The 8,340-nt window shown below is 48.5% G+C and overlaps 1 non-coding gene across 1 annotated transcript; it reads right to left on the bottom strand.

The window, feature by feature from the left end:
- Window positions 1–5,436: 5,436 nt before the first annotated feature.
- LOC146402681 (small nucleolar RNA U2-30) lies at window positions 5,437–5,499 on the bottom strand. The gene has a single exon (XR_014808760.1). It is a non-coding gene; the product is annotated as a small nucleolar RNA U2-30 (small nucleolar RNA).
- Window positions 5,500–8,340: the final 2,841 nt, after the last annotated feature.

The following is an 8,340-nucleotide window of genomic DNA, read 5'->3' as shown; positions in this document are numbered from 1 at the left end:
CACTCAGTGGGTTAAGGATCCAGGGTTGCCATGAGCTGTCGCAGATGCGGCTTGGATCCCATGTGGCTGCGGCTGTGTCGTAGGCCAGCAGCTGCAGTTCTGATTCCACCCCTAGCCTGGGAACTTCCATGTGCCACAGATGCGGCCTGAAAAAGACAAAAAATAAAAAAATTAAAATGTAGCTACTAGAAAATCTACAACTACTATGGGGTTCACGTGTGTGATTTGCATGTGTTTCTATTGGGCAGAAGTAGAAGGACTGAAACGGTTGTGTTGATGGTTGTACAACTATAAATATAATAAAATTCATTGAATTAAAAAAAAGAAGGACCACAATGGGGAGTCGCCCCCACATAAGGACATAATTCCTGAACCATGGTCCAGAGCTGTCCCCTAGGGTCGCTGGGCTTCTCCAACCAAGATTAAGTGTCAAATTTCTTTGCAAAGACTCAACTGACAAGTTCTCACTCCAGCCCAGGCGGACTTGTTTCTGCAGAGAAACCACATGCAATTTTCATCGGGGGAAAAAAAAAAATACACACAACATGAAACTAAAGAAAGGAGCAAAATTTCCCTGACGCACTGCCAAGCAACTGTTCCATTTCCCACAACGCCCTGCAGTTTCTTCAAACACAAAGACGTTCACCACATGGTCAATGAAATCATTTGGGAACGTGTCAAAAGACCATCCATGGCATGGGAAGTCTGGGAGTCACGAGATTTCCTCAGTCCCCACAACTGTCTCAGAGCTGTCACCTGTCTCCCTAGCTCAGAGCTCCCAGGGGCAGTGCCTGAGATCATCTACCTGTAACTCCACAGCCCCAGCGGACCCTGCACCCACCGAAGATTACTGCTGAGGGTCCACGTGGACCCTGGGGACACCTTGGGGCTCTAAGCAATTATCATTTCTCTTTCATGGAGGGTATTTGAACTCAGCAGGGTCAGGCAGTTTTGGGGAAAGTGGCATCTTCTCCTGCCTGCTCACAGCCCAGACTGGCTGCCCCAGGGCCATTTAACAAGGCGGACCCTTAGCAGAGCAGGACAGAGAGACTCAGCTGCAGATAGAGGCAGAGCCCAAGAAGGCAACACAAAGACAGAGCCTGGAGGTGGTGGGACAGAGAGAACAAGGAGCAGGCAGGGCAAGGAGGATGCCTCGGGTCCTCAGGTGGGGCTAGGCCTGGAGGCAGCTCAGGGGAGGGGAGTGCATCATCCGTTCATTCATTCATTCATGAAACCGTAACTGAAGACCATTTATGTGCTGGGCACTGCGCTCGGTGCGGGTCACATGCAATAATGGCAACAGATTTGGTGTCTGCCCTCATGGGCTTACAGGCCCATTGGGAAAACATTTTAAAAAGGAGCTAGAAGTGTATTTATAACAAAAACTGCCAGTGCTGTGACACTAGGGATACAGAGCTGTGAATCTCCACCAGAGCCAGCTGAGCTAAGCTGGGAGACCGGGAAAGCCCTCCTTAAGGAAATGATGTGTGAGCTGAGACCTGAAGGGTGACTTGGGGTTAACTGCATGAAAAGGAAATTGCATGTTAAACAGAGGAACAAGCATGATAAACAGAGGAAAGAGCAGGCCAGACAGAGGAAAGAGCAGGCCAGACAGAGGAAACAGCATGTGCAAAGGCCCTGTGGCAGAGGCAGCAGAGTGCATTTGAGAGATGGAGAGCCTTGTGGTTAGAGACAGCTAAGGAAAGCTTGGCAGGAAATGATTTTGGAAAGAAAGGAGAGGCCAGACTGCACGGGGTCTCGTGGGGATTTCAGAGTCAGGTTGAGAAATAGAGTTGAGACTGAAGCCAGAGGCTAAAAAGAGCAGGAAACGTACCTACTGCCAAGGACAGTAGGCTTGTAGGAACCCATGGTTGAGGCAGTGATAGAGGAAATGGTTCTGGACCGTGAGTGGGTTACACCTGGAGTCAAGCAGATCTGGGTTCACACCCACAAGATAATTGTTTCCTTGCAGGGGTATCATGAAAATGGAGTGAAACAGTGCCTGGGGTGCACTTAGCAGAGCATTGGCACGTGGGGAGTAAAAAACGGCTTTGAAAGCTATTATTAACCTGTTATTCATACTGTAGACCTGGGATAGGGTACTCAGACTGGGAGCCCCACTGCAGAGCTGAACCTTAAGGTTTTGGGTCCATGGCGGACCAGGGTTGGTAAGAGGCAAAGCAGGAGTCGAAGGCAGCATCCTGGGCAGGGCACTGCCAGGCTCCCGCAGGCCCGGCCACTGCAGTCCCAGGGCCTCAATCCCCATCTCTTCTTCCGCCTGCCGAGCAGAGGTGGGCACTACTGGTTGGACTAGTGGCTGGTGTTTTGCAGGAGGGAGATGGACAGGGGGCGCCTCCTGGGGCCCTGTCCTGGTGTCACCCTCTAACGCCCTCAGCTTTGGAGCATGAGTTGAAGGACAAAGACCCTTATTCCTCATGCACTGACCCCAGTACCAGTTTCTGAGGCCTCCTCCTCTGAGGAATGTGGTCACCGGGCGGAGTCCTTGGGGAGCCTGAGAGATTAGCATCAAAGGACAGCAGACCTGGGATTCTAAACGGGGGTTAGAGTATTTTAGGCTTCTTGGAGTTCCTGCTGTGGCACAGTGGAAATGAGTCCAACTAGTAACCATGAGGACGTGGGTTCAATCCCTGGCCTCGCTCAGCAGGTTAAGGGTCCAGTGTTGCTGTGAGCTGTGGTGTAGGTTGCAGACACAGCTTGGATCTGGCATGGCTGTGGTGTGGTGTAGACTGACGGCTATAGCTCTGATTTGACCCCTAGCCTGGGAACCTCCATAAGATGCGGGAGCGGCCCTAAAAAGCACACATACACACAAAAAAAGAGTATTTTAGGCTTCTCAAAGGCCTCCAAACTTTTAATTTGCCTCTAAAAATTAGTTTTTCAGGGAGTTCCCTTGTGGCGCCGCAGGTTAAGGATCCGGCATTGACGCTGCAGTGGCTCGGGTCACTGCTGTGGTGTGGGTTCGATCCCTGGCCTGTGAACTTCCATAGGTCATGGACGCAGGCAAAAAAAGTTAGTTTTTCCAATTTCAAAGGTTTGGGGATTTTTTAAAATGCTGCCTATGTCTGAAGAAATCTGAACAAAAGACCTTGGGGATTTGGGAGGTAATTACTATACATGTAATATTTATTGGGTTTTCTCTGAACTATAAAAGTAACATATGGCCAATCTGGAAACTTGTAAAACACGGAAAAAGACAAATTTTGAAAAATTGACCTAAACCCACTAGCCGTAGATACTTATTATTAATAGTATTAATGCATGGTATTAGGAGTATTTGCGTATATACACACATATATAAAATATAGTATTAGGAGTAAATACATGTATTTATATATATGCTTGAGCTCTCGCAATGACATCTAATAGCCACTGCACTTGACCTTTTCACATGCGATCTTACTTTGTTCTCACAACAACCCTGTGAAGTCGTACTATGATTCCCATTTCACAGATGAGGAAGGTGACGACTAGAGCAGCTACACAGTGTGTTCAAAGTCATTCACACCTGATGAGAAGAAGCAGAGCTGGCATCACATCCTATCTGACCTTGAGCCCACCTGGATCACCATTCCCTCAGCTTCCGTCGTGGGTCACAGCCTCAGAGTCTGCCTTTCTATACATATATGAGCATTTATAGTCAGATTTACTCTTACGCTGACTGCATTACCCAGATTGTTTTGCAGTTCTCTTTTTGCACTTTGCAGCATATCGTGCATATTTTCTCAAATCAATAGTTATTCTTCTCCAACACTATTTTTAATCTCTGCATAGTGTTCTGCGGTTTAGACTAGTCGTCTTCAAACATTAGCTCCAGCATCATCTGGGAACTTGGAAACACAAATTCTCAAACCCTACCCCAGACTTACCGCATCAGAGATTCTGCGGGTGGAGCCCCAGAATCTGTGATTCTGATGGAGGCTGAAGTTTAAGAAGAGGTCCCTGATGAGAAGAAGCAGAGCTGGCATCACATTCTATCTGACCTTGAGCCCACCTGGATCACCATTCCCTTGAGGCGTTCTCACTGTGACACAATGGGATCAGAAGTATCTTTGCTGCGCCAAGGATGCCGATTTGATCCCCCAAGGCCAGCACAGTGGGTTAAAGGACCTGGCATTGCTGCAGCTGCAACATAGGTCACAACTGCAGCTCAGATCTGATCCCTGACCGGGGAGCTCCGTATGCAATGGGGAAGCCAAAAAAGGAAAAAAACTAACAGATCCCTCAGATGTTCTGTATTTTTCTTACTGGTACATTTAGATTGTTTCCAGGTTTTGGCCTCCACAAACAAGGCACAATAAACATTCCTATTTGTGCATGTCTGCAAAGATCAAGAAAGCAGTTAAAACAGGAGTCAAAACCAAACCAGGAGCCACTGCTGTGGTGCAGTGGGTTAAGTATCTGACTATACAGCAGCTTGGGTCACTTCAGAGGTGTGGGTTTGATCCCCGGCCTGGCAGAGTGGGTTAAAGGATCCAGCGTTGCCACAGCTGCAGCTCAGATTCAGTCCATGGCCTGGGAACTTCCATATGCTGCTGTGAATGCAGCCATAAACAAAACAAAACAAAACAAAACAAAACAAAACAAAACAAAGCAAATGAGAACAATTAATTAGCAAATGTTACATTAAAAAAAGAAACTTAGGAAAAGCCGGAAAGATTTTGGTCAGACCTAAGGAAGTATTTTCTTTGCTGGCAGGACCACCTGGCAGGAGGAATGTCTCTGGAGCACTTTGTCACCTGTGGGGACAGCTCAGTCCTGCAGGCAGCCTGGGAGGTCCCCCAGCACTGCTGAAAAAGCTGAAAAGCTCCAAGCTTTTTCTCACAGTTTCTGTTCTTTAGGGCATAATGGCTGAGATGTTTATTAAAAAGACAGCTGCTGTCTGGGCCCACCCAGCAGGGGGAGGGCAGAGGGGCTTCATAGCTGCAAAGATAGATCGAGAGGGCAGGCTGTCCGTTCACCTCCCAGCTGGCGATTTCATTAAGCGAGGCTGCCGAGAGGGCTCTGCCCGCTCCTTACAGTTGCCCTGCCAAGCTGTGTGGTCATTAGCCTGAGGCTGAGTCCAGACTTCTGAAATAAACTCCAGGCCATTCCCCGGGATCTTGGAAGGCACCCTCCATCTGATGCCCAGTGGAGATCTGTCGACAAGGCATTTTGCTGCCTATTCTGGAGCCCAGGCTATCGCTGACGCCTCCCAGTTCTCATGTCCCATCCAGCTCTCTAGATGGGAGAAGATTTCCTAGCATCTGATGGGCCTGAGGAATGCCTTCACAAGGAACTCAGAAAAGTAATGTTTACTTTTCTGGCGGGCATCCATTTTCTTGCTTGTAGAATGGAGTAACCAGTGAAAAAAGGGACAGGCCATGGGTTGTAAATGGTAAGTCTCACATATTAGACGGATTTTTTAAATCTTAATTCCGAGCTCAGATCAAATGTAGAAAACTTCACAAAGGTCAGGAGTAAAACCTTTCATCAGCGCTCAGAACTGATGAGTCTTGGAGTTCCCGTGGTGGCGCAGTGGTTAACGAATCCGACTAGGAACCATGAGTTTTCAGGTTCGATCCCTGGCCTTGCTCAGTGGGTTAATGATCCAGCGTTGCCGTGAGCTGTGGTGTAGGTTGCAGACGCGGCTCGGATCCCACATTGCTGTGGCTCTGGTGCAGGCCGGCGGCTATAGCTCCGATTAGACCCCTAGCCTTGGAAGCTCCATATGCCGTGGGAGTGGCCCAGGAAATTGCAAAAAGACCAAAAAAAAAAAAATAATAAAAGAACTGATGAGCCTTCCACACACACGCACCCCGAGCCCCCACTCTCACTCACCAACAAGCCCTCAGTTATCCACTACCACCTTCACACACACACACACACACACACACACACACACGCACGCACACACACGCCCCCCTTACTATTTGAAATTACTCTATACTTTTGCTTCTTAAAACCTCAGAGATCATGCATCAGGTAGACCAGATGCTCAGAGATGATATTTGCTATCATGGCTGGTTTTTTTTGTTTTTGTTTTTGTCTTTTTAGGGCCATACCTACGGCACATGGAGGTTCCCAGGCTAGGGGTCCATTCAGAGCTACAACTGCCGGCCTACGCCACAGCCACAGCCACGCCAGATCCGAGCAGCTGCATCTGCAACCTACACCACAGCTCAGGGCAATGCCAGATTCTTAACCCACTGAGCAAGGCCAGAGATCAAACCCACATCCTCATGGATCTTAGTCAGGTTCATTAACCACTGAGCCACGACGGGAACTCCATCATTGCTGTTTTTTTTAACTATTTATTTTATTTATTTATGCTTTTTTTTAAAAAAAATCCTGGAAGCATAAATGTCCTGGGTACTTACTGGCCTGGGTTCAAATCATGACTGTTCCTCTTATGGAACAAGTCATGGGCAAGTCATGTCTCCTTTCTAAGTTGCCATTTCTGCATCAGTAACACAGAAGTAATAATACCTGCTTTGGAGGTGGTCATACCTGCTAGCCAGAGGAGAGAGCCAGCACATGCCAGGCACACAGGAGGCTGCTCGTCTTGGGTCTCGACCCTTCCCGCCTCAGAGAACGCTGCCTTTCTGCCCGGAAAATGCAATGATGCAGCAGTCTGTGCTTAGATGCCAGGTCCTGCAAGCTTGGGTCCTGACTTTTCCAGTTAATGGCTAGCCTTGGACACATGGCTTTAACCTCTCTGTGCCTCAGTTTCCTCAATTGGAAAATGGGTACACAGCAGCTCCTACTTGACTGGACTCTTGAGAGACTATCATAAAATCATATTTTTAAAATGTGAGTGATTGTTACATATCCTTGTTACCATTTCTCCAGATGTGGCAAAGCCCAAGTCTCTGTATCCTCAAACATCTGGAAATGGGGAGACACTGAGAGGTTGACAGCTTTTCCGTTTTGATTGGACAGTCAACCAACAGATGATAGTTGAGCACCAGGTGTGTGGCAGGCCCCTTAGGGACCCATCAGTCCCTTGAGTTTTGGGTGCGTGAAGAATTTTTAACATGGCAAGAGAGGCCCTGGGACTGGACATGCAGGAGGGTGGGTGGGTGGGTAGGGCCACTGGGAAGGTCAGAGGAAGTGGACCGCCTTTGCCCAAGTGCCGTGAGGAAGCCAGTTCTTAGCTTGTGTGGATGCATCTCAGAACAGCTGCCTTCCCTGACAGCCCCTCTGCCACAACCTCCAGAGAAGCAAAACCTTGAGAAACTTCAGCCCTCAAGTTCCACTGTAGGTTATTCAAAGGAGAAAAAGAATAAAAATCAATGCGAACCCAGTCTCCGGTTCTGAGGAGCAGTCGCATCTTCTTTGTAACCTGAAGGGATCAATAAGAGATGCATCTTCTGGTCCATTTTTAAAGCTCGATGCCATGGATGCAATTTGGTTGACAATTATGAACAATCAGTTATCTTGTACAGTCTGGCTCCTGCTGTCAGCCGACCTTTTGGGCAATCACGAGCTATTACCAAGGAGGGTGGCACTGGCAAGGGGCTGGCTCACTCACCAGTGATCACTCAGAAGTAAGCGTAATGTGCCGATCAATTGACTCACTGGGATGGAGAAGTTATGAAAGCTCTAGTGCAGATGCCTGGTTTCTCAAGTTTTTGGTCCCATTAGCAGGGGCATAGATTACCATTGATGAAATCATACATCTCCCTGGCATTGGCAGCCTCGGGGGCCAGGAGTCTAGGTTAGGACTTGGAGGAGTTTAGAAAATCAAGTGCCTCTTACTGCCATCAAGAGTGCAGAGGGACAATTGCCTTCGAACTCGGATATCTGAGTTGAGTAGATATAACTCTGAGTGCTTTGTGCCCCAGAGATAGGCCTAAGCTGAAGCTTGGCAATTTGGTCCATGGGGAAACATTCCTCCATGATTTTTGGCATGTGGACACAGGGCTGCAGAAACCCACAGGAGTAGACCCAGGCATGGTGGCTGAGTGTCAGGGACTTCAACCCCTTTTGAGTCATGGACCACTTTGAAAAACTGAGGCATGAAGTTCTTATTGTGGCTCAGTGGGTTCAGAATGCAACTAGTATCCACAAGGACTCAGGGTCGATTCCTGGTCCCGCTCAGTGGGTTAAGAATCTGGCCTTGCATCGAGCTGTGGTCCAGGTTACAGATGCGGCTTGGATCTGGCATTGCTGTGGCTTTTGGTGTAGGCTGGCAGATCTGATTCAACCCTTTGCTTGGGGGGGATGATCCCTGGCCTCAATCAGTACGTTAGGGATCTGGCTTTGCCGTGAGCTCGGATGTAGGTTGTAGATGCAACCTGGATCCCAAGTTGCTGTGGCTGTTCCCTAGCCTGGGAACTT

This window comes from Sus scrofa, chromosome 6 (assembly GCF_054392235.1).
Source record: "Sus scrofa isolate SSC_HxYL_T2T_F1_AM1 chromosome 6, Sscrofa_HxYL_maternal_Yorkshire_Landrace_v2.0, whole genome shotgun sequence".
NCBI classification, from domain to species: domain Eukaryota; kingdom Metazoa; phylum Chordata; class Mammalia; order Artiodactyla; family Suidae; genus Sus; species Sus scrofa.
This window is presented reverse-complemented; position numbering and strand designations above follow the sequence as displayed.